The sequence below is a fragment of the Lepidochelys kempii genome, chromosome 7 (genome assembly GCF_965140265.1).
Source record: "Lepidochelys kempii isolate rLepKem1 chromosome 7, rLepKem1.hap2, whole genome shotgun sequence".
NCBI classification, from domain to species: Eukaryota; Metazoa; Chordata; order Testudines; family Cheloniidae; genus Lepidochelys; species Lepidochelys kempii.
In genome coordinates this window covers 110,943,572-110,961,849 of record NC_133262.1, presented here as the reverse complement: position 1 = coordinate 110,961,849, position 18,278 = coordinate 110,943,572, and the positions used below count along the sequence as shown (strand labels likewise).

At 42.1% G+C, this 18,278-nt stretch overlaps 1 long non-coding RNA gene across 1 annotated transcript; it reads left to right on the top strand.

Annotated features, from left to right (window-relative positions):
- Positions 1-10,045: 10,045 nt before the first annotated feature.
- On the top strand, positions 10,046-17,790 carry LOC140915379 (uncharacterized). Its single transcript, XR_012160143.1, has 3 exons — positions 10,046-10,206; positions 16,644-16,759; positions 17,728-17,790. It is a non-coding gene; the product is annotated as an uncharacterized lncRNA (long non-coding RNA).
- Positions 17,791-18,278: the final 488 nt, after the last annotated feature.

Sequence of the window (18,278 nt, the reverse complement as noted above, 5' to 3'; positions counted from 1 at the left end):
TGTAATATTTTTACACCTGGACTCTTTTATAATATTGTTACTCCTATGCAAAAGTAAATGTCAGCAAAAGAAGACATTCTAAAAACGAGCTTTTAAATAAATGCACTATTGCACAGAAGAGGTAAAATGGTGATTAAGTACTAGTCACACCTGAATAACTAAAGAGCTTGTTTTTGTAGGAAAGCTCTCTTGTTTTACTAAAATAAAGAGAAAGTATCAATTACAAATAGATTATTTTAGAGGGTTTTTTTCTTGGTTTGGTGTTGAACTACAAGGAGAAGCTGGAGTTTGACAAGGATGACGCTATTTTAAAAAAAATATTACCAAAGGAGGGTTCGCAGAGATGAAATGATATAGAAGAATTCCTGAATGGTCCAGGATCCATCACTCACTCTCATGGGGCCAGGTACTGCAATGGGCAGGATCCCTCTGCATGGGCAGACCCCTCTGTCCAGACATAGACCCATTCATTTCACTTCAGTTGTAGCACTGGGGCAGGGATTGGAAAGTCCCCATTGACTCCTATGGATGCAATTTTCAAAGCACTCAGTGATGGCCCAACTCTGGTTTGATTTCAGTGGAAAAATGCCCATTGACTTTAATGGGAGCAGAACTGAGTCATCTCTGGAATACATTTGAAAATCCCAGCTACCAGTCTCAGTACAAATAAATCCAAATACAAGTGTTTCTTAGGATTCTAAGTAGCTGTAAATGGGGAAACGAGAAGGGTTTATAGCTCACTCACTCGGTGCTAATCCAAGGTTTATAATTTATCTGAATAATTCATGAAAGAGTTCAAACTCTTAGGCGAAAAACCTTGATTTTCTAGAAAAATCTACTCGTTTCTCCTGGAAAATGGCTTACATTCTATAGCTTCTTTATTTGCTATCACCTGCAGTTGTTACTATCGTATTTCCTCCTTGTTCAGTTTTGTGTCCATTCTCTACAGTTGTTCATTAGATATGAGAATTATTCTAACAGAGAATTTTTAAAAAAGAAAAAAGGTTGTTCCCTCAGTCAGGGCCTGATCCCAAAGCCCAGTGAGGTCAATGGTAGTCAAAGTAACTGACAATGAGAGTCAAACTAATTGAAGCTAAATATTTTCCACAGTAAAGTAAAATAACCCCAAGCAAACAAAGATTCCTGTAGATGTTTTTCTAAGAAAGTAAAACATCATTAAGTTAACTTTCTTTAGTTAACACAGTTATAATCACATACCGTTATATAAACTTTACACAGTATAGTATTTAATCTTCCTAATACGTAGCATCTTAGGCTGTCTGTTGCAAATACTGTTTCTTACTGCTGGAAGCTGGGGGTTCCCCCTTAAAAAAATACAATCTCTTTGTTTTTAACTTTTGGAAACGACAAAGAAAAAGGCTCTGAAGTAAAAAACAAAGAAAATACATAAAGAGACACATGCAGAAGGAAGTGATGTGAGAGGAGCCTTTAATAAGCCAAATAGCTTTAGTCTAATGCATGTTCATGCCTTTGTTAATTTAGCTGATGATTTTCAAATGAACGTGCCCCGCTACCCCCATTTTACAGAAAATGTAGTTACTCTCACTGCCTGCCCTCTGCTGATTTGCTGTGGGTGAGATCATTGGAGATCACTTAATCTGAAGGGGGAAATAAATCCTCTTAGTTTTTTTCCTGAAAGCCATGCTGAATAGGCTAAGCGTGGCAATCGCGCAGGGGGGACAAGAGTTTTGTGGCAGATTTTCTCATGCTGCAGTCTCCACATTGCTCCCCCAGCTGCATGAGAACAACTCGCACTCGTCTAGCTTAAGCAAATCTTCTGAGGACTGATCCGAGACATTTTAATAGTTGTTGTTGTATCTGTACTGTACCCAAAGGCATGCTAGGTGCCTCATACAGCAGGCAGATAGGCCCCGGCCTCAAGAAGCTTCTCCTCTCGAGTTTAGACTTAATAAAACGAAGGAGAGTAAGTAAAAACAAGAGGGAGGAGTTGGACAGGGTCACTTAGATGAGAGGCCAGTTGGCAACAAACTGGCACTACTGCCAATGGAGTGCTCTCCCTTAGAGCTGGCTAGCAGGGCATTGCTGTTCTTTCCCAATAGCAGCTAGCCAGCAAGACAAAAAACAGAGCCAATTTGCAACTGGCCTCCGTTGTGCAAAATATAACAGGTACAAAATGAACTAGTTCTGTGACTGGTGGCCTGAAAGTCTAGCCTGGGAGTTTTAGTCATGGTGCTGAATCAAGGGAGATTGCTGGAGACCACATTGAGCAGCGAGGAGCTGTTCTGTTCACAAATAACATAATTTAGTATGATTACAATAATCCACTTCAAATCAGTCAGGGGAAAATGTGATGCAAAACTAGGCCAAAATTCCATTTTGCTCAGCTACAGTTTGTTTTTTTTGGAAACTGTTCAATTCAGTGGGAAAAGTACCGTATATACTCGTTCATAAGCCGAATTTTTTTAGTAAAAAAGGGAAGCCTCAGAGAAGGGGGTCAGCTTATGAACGGATATAGAGAGGGGGAGACGCAGCCCCTCCCCCCAACAGAGGGGGCAAGTAGAGGCAGCGCAGCCAGCGGGGCCAGAAGGGAAGAGGCAGGGCCAGAGTCTCTCTGCTTCTGGCCATGCTGCTCTCCCCCCAGCCTCCGAAGCAGCTGCAGCTCCGGGGCTGGCAGGCTGCAGCCGCGCCACGCGACCCCGCCCACCAATGCAGGCTGTGGCCGCACAGCCTGGCCCGGCCCGCCGGAGCAGGCTGTGGGCGCACTGCCCGGCCTGCCAGAGCAGCTCCTGCCAGGCCAGAGACATCCTCTCCTGGCCCTCCCCAGCTAAGGTGGGAAGGGATGGGATGGGGAGAGCATGGGGGTCCAGAGCTAGGGCTGAGGTCACGTGGGGGGTGGTCATAGGGGTTACTCCCTTGACCCCCAGCTTCTCCCCCCCCCCCCAAATTTCCCTACAAGTTGCTGTCCCGGCCCATGAGGGTAGCAGCTGGTGCGCCAGGACACTTTGTTTACTTAGGTTTACCTCCGTGCCTGCCGACGCTCGAGGTAAACAAAACCATCTTGGCCCGCCAGCGGCTTATCCTGATGGCCCCGGAGCCAAAGTTTGCCGACCCCGAATTATAGGGTCGGCTTCTGAATGGGTCATAAAAATTTTCCATTTTTACGTATCCGTCTTGGTGGGGTTGGCTTATAAACAAACCGGCTTATGATCAAGTATATATGGTAGCTTTCTTTCTGGTTTATTAACTATACAAGATCTGTCATTGTTCAAAAGTTACCTTCAGTATATTAATTCAGGAAGCTGCACCTCCAACTGCTGGATTTTAGACAAGGAGGAGTTCCCATGGATTGGAATACATTATTGTTCTTATTTAGGCCCTGATCATGGAAAGGGGGCTCTGCAGGGGTCCACCCACCTGGAATTGTTTACAGAATGAGGGCCTATGCATTTTACAGGCCATCTCAGCGTATCTCCTCTATGGCTTAAACAGTCCTCTGTTTCAATTTAAAGCACACAACACATTTCAAATACTTAACCCTTGCACAGCCTTTCTCTATCATTGCTGTGGCCTATCCTATCATGACCTACTCTCTTTCTATGGAGAATTTATCCTACTTTGGGCTCCAGTTTCCTAAGCACAATTTTGCGCTTACAATTAAGTGCTTGTATTGTATTGATCCTAATTCAAGAAGGAATTTTAAACTAAATGGCAACTGGTAGTAGCCAGACCAGGCAGCTAGTAACAGAAAAAAGTGTGTGTGTGTGGGGGGGGGGGGGGAGCGTTGTTTTTTTATTAACATGCTTGACATCTGTGCAATGACAATGTGTTTGGGAACTTGCTGAATGGTTACTGTTATCTAGCTCTTTCATGATCACCTGTTTAACAATTTGGTGTCTTCAAATTGACTTCCTATATGTTGTACGACTAGGGTGATAGTGACAGATAGCAACTGTGAAAAAACGGGACGGGGATGGGGGGTAATAGGTGCCTATATAGGAAAAAGTCCCAGAAAACGGGACTGCCCTTTTAAAAATGGGATATCTGGTCACCCTATGTATGACTGAAAACTATTTAACATTTACCTATCTGTGACTTAAGTACGAAGAAAATGAAACTGCTGAAAACAAATACTTTTATACACAACATATCAACCCGTTGGACTCACTGCTACAAGATACAGAGGCAACGAGCTTAGAGGGACATTATTTAAGTGATCACTCTCCTTACAATGTGTATGATAAACACCCATTTTTTTCATGGCCTGTGTGTATATAAATCTCCTCACTGTATTTTCCACTTTATGCATCCGATGAAGTGAGCTGTAGCTCACGAAAGCTTATGCTCAAATCAATTGGTTAGTCTCTAAGGTGCCACAAGTACTCCTTTTCTTTTTGCGAATACAGACTAACACAGCTGCTACTCTGAAACCTGTCATTATTTAGATAGCAGAAATATCATCTACAGTTATACAGATTTATTACTATTATTTGTGACTTCTATTATGTTGAAGGATCAGGCACTTATTGTGCCAAATGCTATACAAATATATAGTAGGAGATAGTCATTGCACCAGTATAATTTATGACAAGATGCAACAAAAGTACAATGAGCAAATGGAGGGGAAAAGGGTAGGGAAGACAGGGGTAGCAGCAATATTAACATGCTATATAGCCTAGCTATGTGCGCAATTGATGGTTTTGAGTCTAAAAGTTAATAAGAACCAGGCAGTAAATTAACACATAAGCATGTTACCGCATAATTGCCCACTGGATGTGTATGGGGGGAGGGGGGTTCTGCAGGGAGATTGACACTTTCTTCTGAAGAATTTGGAACTGGACACTATCGGAACAGGATTCCAGTCTAGACGTACCCTTGGGCCCATCTGGTATGGCAATCCTTATATTCTTAAGTATATATTGCTCTTCCGGCCTCCTTTGTGGAAGAGTCTCTCTACCCTTAAATAAGCCCATGTTGGAAAAAGTTCTTGCTACAGTCCTCCAGCAAAGTGAGGATCATATCCAGTCACTGTAGAAAGAAATCTGAACTAAAATTGGTTTTTGATTAAAGAACTGTGTACAAGGCGGTCTTTAACAACATAATGCAGTGAAGAGCATAAATGTTATATTTACAGTACTTGAGGAGCAGCTATTGCTGCAGGCTCAAAGAAACCAGTCCCCAGAGGTTTATTTCAACTAATTAATACATTTAAATTTTTAAAATATTTTTAAAACTCATCAATATAATCCATATTTTATATACAAAGCACCTGTGTCTATGCACATCTATAATAACCCCAAGAGGGCACATAACAGTTTGTGCTGAGGATACTGCTTGACCTTATTGGTGTATTATGTGTCTGTATTACTGCAGTGCCTCAGAGCCCCAGTCAGAGGCCCATTGTGCACGGTGCTGTACAAACACAGAACAAAAAGACAGTTCTTGTCCCAAAGAGCTTCCAGTCTAAATATCACCTTTGTCCATTGCCTCTCCTTATTTCCAGCTTATTGTTTGTTGCTTTCTCCCACTGCCTCTTGTCTAAATCTTTAGACCAAGTTTTCCAGGGCAGGAACAGTATCTTTCTCAGGTGTCTGGCTGGCACCTAGCACACTTTTGGGTGGTCAGTGAATAAATAACAGTATCCCTAATGGAGCTTTATACCAGTGGTTCCCAACCTTTTCTCTGCCACGGCACATCTCAAGCTCTGGGGGCTCTTCTTCCCACCCTGGCCAGTGGCTGCAGGAAGGAAGAAGAGGGGCTGGTCGCTCACATAGGACGGGAGTGGTGGGAGAGAGGGAGACTGATTGGTGTCCCTGACCCTGGAGGAATCAGGGCAGTGAGGCAGAGGGCCAATCAGCAGGTGGCTTCCCCCCCGGTAGTTTTTCAAAAAAATTCTGCAGCACACCTGTTCGGGCCTGGTGGGACACCAATGTGCCACAGCACACCAGTTGGGAAACTGCTTTATACAGCTCTTTTCTGAGACTGGATTCTGATGGGCAATGGTCTATTTAGACTTCGATTGCTTTCTGGATGCAAACGTATCCATAGAATCTAAGGTATCACAAACTACAGGGTCACCAACAATTTTTATTTTCTCTACTGTTGTATAATTCTGTTGTGACCCCATGGAAGTGGATGCTACTGGGTGGCCTTCTGGCAGCAGCTTTGCTATAAAGCCATGTGAACTCACGCCCACTGAAAGCTCAAAAGGATTGTTTGCATTTATATGCTTCCAGGGGTACTTGTGGCACCTATTTTAATTCCTAAAAGCTTTGATTTTGGGGTACAGCAATGCTAACCAACCTATTTTTCAATATAGATTTGAAGTAGAGAGCTTGTCTGTGAGAAGGTTTGGATGTATTCACCCATGAATCTTTGAAACACTCCTTTATTTCCTGGCTTCCGCATTTTTTTGGCTGGATTTTAAGACCAGGTCTTTGATTCTCCACTTTGTCCCAGCTGCATTTGGACGGAGTGGAGGGAAGGGAGATGCAGGAGGATCATTGTGACTCCCAGATTCAGAGCTGTACCACTGAAAACTCAAAAGGCTTATTTGCATTTACATGTTTCCACACATCCCTCCTCAAAACTTCTTTCAGTTATTACAACCAGTTTGTGATTTCTGCCTTTCCCCTTCCAATTTTATTCTTGGGGATGCATCATCTCTGAAATTTTCATTTATTTTGCTAGCTTTTAGTCTGTCAACATCATCCCATTGGAAGGAAATATACAACCTGGCCCCACCTCTGACCCCATTTACACCTGTGGAACTCCACTGAGTAATGGAGCTAGCTCTGATTTAAGATGAGGTGAGATCAGAATCACCCCTAGAATACCATCTCTCCTGCAATGTGTAGCAATGGTGAGGCTCTCAGAGCATCTGGTTTCAGAAAACCCCACTACTGTAGACAATATATTAAACCTCGGCAAGCCTCCTTTCCAGGTTTCTGCAATTTTTCCTTCAGAAATAAGCACCCACTTGATAGTTAGGATGACAGAGTTCCTCTTTATTGTTCCAACAGCAGCTTGAACACTTACTTCCACTCAGACAGTAATAAAAGCAGTTTTGTTTCTGATGCTGTCACATACATGCTATATTTTGAATACATAAGCTCAATCCAGCCCTGCAGATGTTCCAGCATGTCTTTCTTTATTAACTGGACAACTCAATTTAGCAATCCCAGATCATATGACTAGTATGCAAGCCTCAGTAATACTGTGTTGATAGGTTCTTAAAGCTAAGGAATTCACCCTTACCGGTGAATCATTGACATTTTGCAGTTTTTCAGGGAACAACTTGAGAGTATTTTCACCATGATCCAGATTTCTCTGTCATGAAAGTTACAAACAGGATTTCTCCACTCACTCAGCTCCAATCAGGTAGGACAGGCTCAGTGCAAGCTATTCCCCTTTTACCTCCAGCTTTGTTTATTCCACTTCCTGTCCTTGATTTTCCTCACTGTGAAGGACTTCACAGTTATCTGCTTGTGTAAGCTTTCTCTTGGCCTTTTTCTGGGCACAACTGAGTAGCTGATCAGCCACATGATTTCTCCCTCTGCATTGCTGGCATTTCTGTCCTCTGCTTCCCTTTTGCTGTCCCTAAAAGAGCTGGCAATGTGCACCTCACTTAAGGAGACATTAACCTTTCCAAAGCATTGGAGTTAACCAGTTTATCACATTCCCAATTGAATAGATTAATACTATTAACCTTTTAAATTTAAAGTAGGTTGTACTTTCCCAGGGTTCTGTACTTGCATAACATTACAGTAAAGAGAAAAACAACTTTGTAAGGACACCATGGAGTCTCATAGCCAAGCCCTCACAAAATTCAGAGTGGCAAGACTGGCCTAAATTCTGCACTCATGCTCCCTGGTTCATACAGCATTCAGGGGCTTACTTCTGCAGCAAGATGGAAACACTACAACAGCTTCAAATAAACTGAGAAATACAGGATTATAGTGAATTAAATATGAACAGGACTAAAACTGTTGTCCAGTCCCTTGTGTCATTTGTTTTGGTATTAAATTCAGTTTTCTTACAGGTTTCAGAGGAGCAGCCATGTTAGTCTGTATTCGCAAAAAGAAAAGGAGTACTTGTGGCACCTTAGAGACTAACCAATTTATTTGAGCATAAGCTTTCGTGAGCTACAGCTTATGCTCAAATAAATTTGTTAGTCTCTAAAGTGTCCCAAATTTCCAGTTTTCTGCAGATTTTTGTTGATATTCATAGTAACTGCATTGCAGAAGCTGGAGATGTTGACCCAGGAGACTATCTTCAAGCTAATAATTTGATTAAATAGCAGTTCACCTACAATAAAAGCACACAGCAAACTTCTAACAGCATATAATAAATACATAGTAACACCGTCCAAATGCACTTTCCTTGTTTTAAAGAGGTCATAGGAAACACGTAAAAATAACCTCAACAATCCCTAGCAAATTTGACTTGCCTATAATACTCTCATATAAAATGTGCTCTATAAACTTTAACTATCCTAATTAAAGAGATTAAGAGTTCTAAAAATACATATATTGTGTCACTGTGACACAGCCTATAATAAAGGGCAGTATGTTATTGCGGCACCATAGAAGCAGCCTAGGGAAGAAACTTCTGGTGTGGGGAGCCACAATTCTCTCCCTTCCTTTAGGGAGGTAGTAATATTCTTCTGACCCGTACCAGTGGTAAATTACTACCCACCCTCCCCCATTGGCTCATCTGCGTTAGCTAAGTGCACTTAGGGGCAGAGCCAAGACTCTTCCCATGTTCTCCTCCTCCCTGCTCCTGGAGTGAAGTGGACAAGCATGCAGAGGTGTAATTCAGGTTATTAATCCCCTTTGGGTCCCTGCGCAGGTACACACGATGAGTAAAAATCTATCCCATCATAAGACTGTAGGGTCTAGGCCTGCTCCTTGATGAGACTGCACTGCCTCCATTGTACCATAGCAAGAGGTAGTCTTCAGTATTGCCAGCCCAGAGGGTGATAAAATCATGAGTCAAGTTTCCAAAACTCGTGAGATTGGCTTAAAAAATGAGAAGACCTAAAAATAAATGGGGGATTCTTTTTATTCACATTCTGACTTGGAGCCTTCAGGTACGCTTACATTTTCAAGCGTCTCTCTAACTGAAACTTATGTTTTTGAAAGCTCAGATTCTCAGCTAATCACATGCCTCCGGGAGCTGGAGCTTTAAGAAAGACACCAAACATTGCAAAACTCATGATAAAATCATTAGACTTGGCAACACTGAGTCTCTTTTTTAGGAAAAGGATGTCCTTTCCAGAACATTCATGGATTTCTATAATTAATTTTAATTCACAATCTCTCATGATTTCACAAGCTAATTTTAATGGTGTATTAGGATATTGTACTGCAGCAATTTTTACTAGAGGTTTCCTATTTCTAGTATAGTAATGGAATATTTCTCCTCTGAACATTTTACACTTTTTTTGCCAAGTTAAAGTAGAAAGAAAAACTGTGTAAAGTAGTCACTTAATACAAATGCCAATTTATCTTTCTGAAAACTTTCATAGTGTTTCCAGCATTTATAGAACAAATAAAAATGCAGGGACAATGGTGCTTTTATTTCATATGGCAGTGTCTGAAACTTTCAGCACCATATCATGACATATAGGGGCCTTTAAATCATTATGGCACCACATGCCCTTAATATGATCATAATAAGAGGGGCAATTAAACATACCAAGAAAGGCAGAAGACAATCTGAAATAAGAAAGTGGATGGACTCTTTCTGTACATGTGGACTTTTTCAATAATCTTGATTGATCCTGGTTACAAACATTGTTAATATAACACCTGCTGCACGTGTGTGTGAATTTTTTTCAGACCTCAGTCTTGCCCAACCATAAGACCTTCCTCCTCCTTCTGTAAATATTAGAAAATCAGGGCTGTTGATTTCAGTGACATTGTTAAAGCTTTGTGCTTTTCACAGGTCTCCATACTCCACATGCCAGATTGATTCAGAGCTATTTCTCTATACAGCTCAACACTGATAGATGGGAGATCTTTGTCAGCTCAGAACGATTTGTTGTTTCGATTGCCGTAGTGCCTAGGAGAAGCCCTGGTGCTGGACCTGGACCTGGACCCAAATCACGGTGCAAAAAGGCAGGAGCAGACCGCACCTTGCCTCACAGACACCTGCTCAGACTCCACTGGTTGGATCTCCACACCATGCTGGTCATTTAAGTTCCCTCCATCGACACCTTTACAGGTTTGTGCAGCAATACTACTTACAATGTCCCTTGTATCCTCTGTCCGTTCCCCAGTGCCAGAGGAGAAGAGCTCTCCCTTTCTAGGGAGCTCTGGGCTCAGCTCTTCCTACTCCTCCCTCCTGCACTTCCTTTGTGTGTCTTTCCGATCAGTCTTGAGCTGATGGGCTAATTGGCTCTTTAGCTCACACCTGACTAGATTATTAACTCCTATTACCCCAATCAGCCTACTTGAATTCTAACCCTTACTCTTACCATGACTCTCTCTCTGTCTCTAGATAAATCACTTAATTTCTGCCTTGGTTTCCCCTTCTATAAAATGGGGATCACAATTCAGACGTGCCTACTGTGTGGGGCTGCTTTGAAAATTGAACAGAGAATGTGTGTGAAGTCTTTTGAATGGAAGACATAGCTTTTAGCCCAGACTCCCTTTCGGCATAAACAGTTTTGTGTCTACAACTATCTGTGGGAGGGATTTATGTTATTTGGTTTTGGGTGTAATATGGCAGGTAGACATCATTTGTGTCCAGAAATAACTACAAGCACAAAGTGGAACCCCTGCTTATTTTGTACCCACAGCTGATAGGCACCACAAAGAGGCTGGGCTTGAAACTCTAACTCAGAAACACTACACAATTGCCAGGTGTAACAGTAGCCTGAGGAATCAGTGGCTACTAGCAACGATCATGCGAGAGAGGAAGTGACTTTTGGAACCCTGACCCATGTCAGATGAGATGACTGAGTCAGGACATAAAATTCAGTCTGTTATCAGCACTTGTATGTGTCACACATGGTACCTGGGAATTTGGACACTCAGATAAGTTCTCATATATGCCCAGCACAGGGTCCCATTGGTTTCAGCTGATCCTAAAACATCATCCACTGACCTGCCAAATGAAGCTGATGTCTTCACATAAACATCCAACTGTGAAAAACATTCCTGTTAGGCAGTGTTAGGTTTCTTTACTCAGGGCATGTGTGAGCCTCACTGTCAGCACTTACCTGGGATCATTTTCTTTACCTGCCACCAAGAAAACACAGACATATGTGAGACACAACGCAATAAAAACTGACAGTAGCATAATGGAACTCTTCAAACATCCACATTCCGGGTAACACTTTTTCCTGCTTCCTAGCTGAACCCTCCACATCCAGCCCTTCTATCTCTTCAGAGATGTCTGCTTTTGTTCACTTGCTCATATTGAGATTTCAATGGAAATCTTTAGTCGCCACGTGCCAACTAATGTTTACCTTCCTCTGGATGACTTAATACTTTATAGCACTCTACCTTTCCTAAGTGCTGTACAAACAATAATTACTCAATCCTCACATCACCCCTGTGAGGGAGAGAGAAGTACTATTATCTCCACTTTGCAGTTAGGAAAGCTGAGCATGAGAGGGTAAGGGACTTGCCCAAGGCTACACAGCAAATCAGTGGCACAGCCTGGTTTATTACTCAGGAGTCCTGGCTCCTGGTCCATGTTCAGTGCATTAGAAAAGTGGTGCGCAAACTTTTCCAGTCACACCCCCCTTACCATGCATGGAATTTGTCATGCCCCCACCCCATTGCCACCCTTACTTCTGTGCTGCTGCTGGCGGCGGCTCTGCCTTCTGATCTTGGCGACCGAGGAGCGGCGGCTGCTGGCTGGGGCATTCACATTGTTTGCAGCATGGGAGGACTATTTTTTTTTAATCCTGCTCCTGTCCTGCCCTGCAATACCCACTCTATTTTTATCCTGCTCCTGCTATTATGGCAGTGGATCCTGTGGGACCCGTAGGCTCCCTGTTTCTTTGTGCCCCCCCCCAGAACTTCTTGTACCCCCCAGGGGGCACCCCTCAATTTGTGCACTGCTGCATTTAAAGCAGACTTTAATGTACATATATATTTTTATTTTGCTATTTTTAGAACCAAGAAGGGCCTCTCTACTCTGTAGACACCCTGAACATTGAACATTGAACAAAATACATAACCAATTCGTACAAGAACAATAACCCCAGCTGGTAACCCAGCACCATAACAATCAAACACACCTAAGACAGCCAATAATTTACAAAAGAAATCTCCCGCGCTCTTCTTGACACCACCACACCTAACACACACAAAGCCTGGACAAATAAGCCTGAAATCCAACTCCTCACCAAAGGACCAACGTGCAGAGCTGCCGTACTGCTACAGCAGTCCCATTGATCCATCCCCAGCCCACCCTCAAAGTAACATTTTTATGGTAGACCCCCCATGGACCAGTGCAGAGACTGGTTCCACAGCACGCAGGGAACGTGCAGACGTGCCTGCCCGACTACTCATACACGTGACCCCACTCCCATGCATTCCCTATGTGAGGCTTAAGTGGTGCAGAGGGCCTTTCTTTTGCCAGCCTCCCATTAAGGGAGTGAATTTCACCCTTTGTCATGACAGCCCTGTGATTGCTGCTGACAGATTAATCCAGCAGTGATTGCATGCAGGCTGTCGAGGGCTGCATACCTGCACCCTTCTTCTGACCATGGGCCATGTCAGGGGGATGGCATGTGGGATTTTGAAAGTGCCCCATTTTGCACATGTGATGTAGAGAGCATGGCTAGAAATATGTCTTAGCTGCCCCCTCTTGGGAAAGTGGATTACCTGTGCTGACAGGAAAACCCCTCCCATTGGCGTAGGTAGTGTCTACGCTGAAGCACTCCAGTGACACAGAACTTGCTCTTCAAGGCTTACGTAGGTGTGGCTTTGACACCGGAGCTGGGCTTTTGGTGGGCAGATTCCCCTGCAGTAAGCTTTTGCCAAATAGCTGACGAAATCCCTGCACACCTGCTTCCTCCAAATCTTTTGCACATGGAGAAGTTCTAAAACTGTTCCCCTCGGTGATATCTACTAAACAACTGTAGCTGCTAGGCACAGATTTCTGTGGAAAGGCCTTATTTCAAATAATTTGCCAAGAAAATCCCATTGAGACAAAAATGTCATTGAGGGTGAGTATACAGGCAGAAATACATATCTGTGACATTACAAATAATAATTCATTCTTCCTTGGAAATACAAAATATCACACACATGGCAAGATGCTCCTTCACTGGCTGCTTTATCCTGCTGAAAAGATTTCACTTGACAATCCAACAACCTTCTACAAAAATTTCTTTGCTCAGCCCAGACGTTTCCCATCTGCTGTGGTCTGGGCAGGATCCATTAATATTTTAACCGTCTTGGCAACTATCCCACTGACATGTCCTGACAAGGCTAAAGCAAAATGGTGAGCTGATTTCTCTCTCCCCCCTTCTGGCATTCTCAGACTTCTCTAATGATTCTTATTATTAATAATAATATTTGCATTGTAATGATGCCTAAAGCCTCCAGTCAGGTCGAGGGGCCTCAATCTGGGTTTGGTGACCCATTGAGCGAGACACTGTACACTAGGGTTGGTTAAAAAAAAAGTCCCTTGCAAATATTTTTAGTAGAAAAATTGGGTTTTTGACTAAGCAAAAAAAAAGTTGTGGAAAATGTCTGCTTTCTTTTATCAGAAAACTAAAAACTTGAAAAAATATCAGTTTTCAGCAGAAATATTTTTGGTTGTCAGCCATTTTTAGCTGAAAATGTTCAGTTTTTGAGTGAAATATTTCTGGTTCTGCCAAACAAAAATTGTTTTTTGATGAAAAGTCAAAATTTTCTGTAGGAACAAAAAATTCCATCCAGTTCAACTGTACATGCATATATAATAAAAAAAAGATGGTCACTGCTTCAAAGAGCTTACAAGCTAAGTAATCTTTAAGCATCCTTAAAAGCCTTGGCTGCCATATAAGTCTTTTTGACTGGAGTCAGCCTCCCTTACATCCTTTTTTATAGTCCAGATATCTCTTCAATTCCTGGCTTTATGATTATAATCTCCACTGACTTTTGCTCAGGATTATTCATGGCAAAGGAGGCAGAGGGCATAGTTTACATGTTTTGACATTTGTCTCCCTTATTCTCACTAAGAAAGTCTTTTATGGAATGTTATAGTCCATCAGGAGTTTGGGCTTGTTTTTTGTTTGTTTGTTTTTGTATTAGAGATGAGCTCAGACTACAAAACACTCATCCAGATTTCAAACACTTTAACGCCTGGCATTGTTTGGATGTGGAGTTTTTATTTAGCCCTACATAAAGATGGGCCATTTGCAAAATTTGGATCCACATTTGGAATTTAAACACCTCCGAGATTTGGAAATGTATGTCTCCCATGCTTTGGTTTGAGCTCATCTCTATTTAAAACATATTGTCTTTACTTTTGAGAGGACACAATGGAACCAACATTTCATAATCTACAAGGGAACTTTCACCAGAGGTTCTCAAAATACTTTGCAATTAAATCATTAAGGCTAACAACAACACTATCAAGTTGGGGAGGGTTATTTTCTAGCTAAAAGGTAAATTGAGATATTGGGTGACTTGCTTGTAGTCACATAACAAAGTTACACAGATCTGGGAAAGGAATCTAGGAGTCATGACTCTCTAATCTCTTGACCACAGCTTGTTGTTCACATATGTCCGTCATCACAATTTATCCACAGGCTTTCACTTTAATCCAGTCAATCACATTGACATCCGCAGCATTAAATTACTGTTCAACATTTTTAAAGAACATAAACGCTTCTTGCCTTTTCCTTTTTAAAAAATCTTTGCATGCTCTAAAAGAAATTAGCAGGTCAAAATGTATAATCTCATGGGAACAGAATACAGCTCATACAACAGGGAAAATGGTTGAGTGGTCCCTAAAATAAGGTCAGGTTAAAATGATGATTGCATTTATTGACACCTGCATTTTCAAATATCTATATTAACCTTGGTGGCCTCCTATATTGGGTGCCCAATTTGAGACATCTAATTTTCAAAGGTGCTGGGAACGCCGGCTGAACTGAACAGAAGTTGCTTGGCATCTCTGAAAATCACACCCTGGACATGTAAAGTTGAACACCTATAAACTGAAGCCCCCAAATTAGCGGGCGCTTTTAAAAATGCCTGTCTGAATGATTAAACTGAGATGTGTGCTTGTAATGCCTCTTATCACACAGCAGATGGCAGTATATGAATGTAGGAGGGAAGGGGGTCACATTACAAGCTGTCCTAAAAAAGGGACAAATCAGAACAAGGAACACATTTGGAATGAAGTAAGTATGCTTGAGCTTGGCAGTGTAAAAGGAGGATGAATGGATGGTCTGATAAGACACATAGAATTACTGCATAATGAAATGACAAACTACACAGCATAAGACAGATGGGTAAATATAATACGTTCCCACAGTGCAGGAGGAATTTGAAGGCAACCATAAGCATAATTCCCCTATCCCTCTAAAAAGCTGTACATTTGGCTGTGCCAAAACTTGTTTATCAGGGACGTTACCACAGAGGGAAATTGACAAAATGCCTGGTGTGCAGAGGTTACTACCATCCTGATCTTAAAAAAAAGAAAGGAAGAAGAACACTAGGGCACTGTGGAAAGAAATAGGCTGTGTCTAGAGGAATTGAAGAGACATCCTTGGGTCAAACAGATGTAACTAGATTAAAATGAAAGAAGTGGGACCATTTACAGCACGGTCCTTATGTTCTGGGTTTGTACAGTGCCAGCAATGGGGTCCCGCTCCATGGTTAGGGCACCTACAAGCTATAGCAATACAAACAACAAATAATGTGGGAATGCAAACAATTAATAATGAGTCCTGAAAATTACTAGATCCCACTTCCACAAGTTGTGTAGCCAAAGTAGTCACTTCTCACACTTACTTCTAAAATTAGAAACAAACTTGGACCCCTTCTAGAAGCAATAAACAGCATTGTAATTGGGCTATGACCATAAATCTGTCAGCAACCAGTTATTTTGATTCCATAATGTGGCCAGTAGTTTTGAATATACTTCTGTGTTTCTCACATAGTATAACATTGTGATCTGGTGTCAACAATAAGAACAAAGAGTGATCATACAATTCAGCACAAGTGGCTGCCTCTGGTTCAGGAGAAATCTCAGACTGAGCTGGTATATGATCAATGAACTAACTCTGACCCCTTTAGAGGGTGGTCCCTCCAGGTCAAGACTGAGGTTATTGACAGGGCAGATTAGGGAAACTCACACTGCAGCTGCCTGACTGTACATGGTCTGTCAATAAAAAGAAGTCTCCATTATTGCCAGCCATCCATGGGCACCTATTCCATAAATAAAATATGAAATACCTAATGCAATGACTTATTTTTCCTGAACTGAAACACTACTGCAAAGTCCACAGATTGTACGTTACACAATAGGTGTTTATTTGTTTTAAAATAAACTCCACTTGATCCCAAATTACATCAAGTGGGAAACAAACAATGCTACAGAGTGAATGATAGTAATATACTAGACCCAGTCATTTTCTCCCATGGAAAAGCTTACAGAGACAGAAAATTGATGTGGGTAAATCAATACGGTACTTTGTGTTTCAGATACAGCATATCATTTCTTCAGAGTTCAGACTGACAGCTTCATGGCAAGGACAGGGCCTGCAATTTCAGGATACATCAAGGATCAACAGGAAATCACACCTTGGTACTCCGTTGGGGTGTGTGTCTGTGTGTGTGTTTGTGTGTGTGTGTGAGTGAGTGTGCGCGCATAAGGGGAGGGATTCCCAGGTGGCATATTGCTTGCATAGATATCATTCTGTAGGTGGCATGACTTCAATGCTATTGGACTCTGATGATCTCCATCAGGTAGAATGGCCCTTTAGGGGTGAGGTGGGGGCATTACCAGCCAACACAATTTAGAGCAGCTCAGAGGTTGCTCTAAGTTGCACTGATGGCCAAATGAGCCACATGATCAGGTAATGGAAGCATAAAGTTGGCATAAGTAACACATTTACCCCTCCTCAGCTGGGCCAAGCACAGCTTGGCTACAGGTGAAGATACAGCCCATTATCTTTGAATCTTTACAATTACAAAAAAACCCAAAAACTATTTTGAGTAACCATCTCAGGGGCAAATCATAAAAACCTGCAGGAGGCCAACATTAAGTAGAAAATGTAATGTGCTTGTATTTCAGGGGGCAGAGTTTGTTCCCTCTATGGAGTGGCTCTGCAGATTCTCCTCAAATCCTTGGAAATAACCTAATCTCAGGGTATCCACAAAGGCTTAATGCCTTTGCACTGTTCTATGGATACCCTGTTCACCATGGCAGCATTAATTCTTTTGGAGTCATGCCCCCAGTCTTCCCCTACCAGGCTTGGGCCAATAACCCCTTCAGAAAGGTTTGTGGGAATGGAGTGTGTGTATGCCCTTGCAAGTTTTAGCCCTCACTATCTTCTCTGGGAAAATCCCAGTGGGTTTGGAAGGGCACGATGCCACAGAGAGTGGCCCTTTCCCAGCACCATGCCCTCCACACTTCGCATGCTCCCACAAAACTGCAAAGCCCCAAACACACAGAGGTGATCCATAGAGGTTGTGAGGGAGGGAGGAAGGAAGGGAGATAAAGCAGGAGAGACTCTACTCCCTTCTCTCTAACGTAGTGGGGTTTTTTTTGTTTTTTTTTTTGCAGGGTTTAAGGCACGGCTTGCCTTCCACCCATGAGAACAAGGGGCACAATCTGGTTCTGGATACTGTGAGTATCTTACATAAACAAGAGCACACAACAAATGAGAGTTGATATATGAGGAATTTTGTGTAGTGCCATGTACCATCCCACACATGACAACAGGAGATGTCATTATAGAACTTAGACATAAATATTTTTAAACTGACTAAACTATATTGCCATCACCTGCAGGAAGAAATGGCTAGCAACACGTCAGCACATTATTCTTTGTTTATTATTAATTATTATTAATATTATTATTTGCAGTGTTGTAGCCGTGCTGGTCTCAGGCTATGAGAAAGACAAGATGGGTGAAATAATATCTTTTATTGGCCCAACTTCTGTTGGTGAAAGAGACAAGCTTTTGAGCTCCAGAGACCTCTTCCTCAGATACTGCAGTAGAATGAGCTAGTTACAGTACTACCAACCCCAGATGTTCAAAAATCATGAATCAGGTCCCTAAAAACTGATCAGATTGGTGTGAATAATCATGAGATTTTAAAGGAAATAATAAA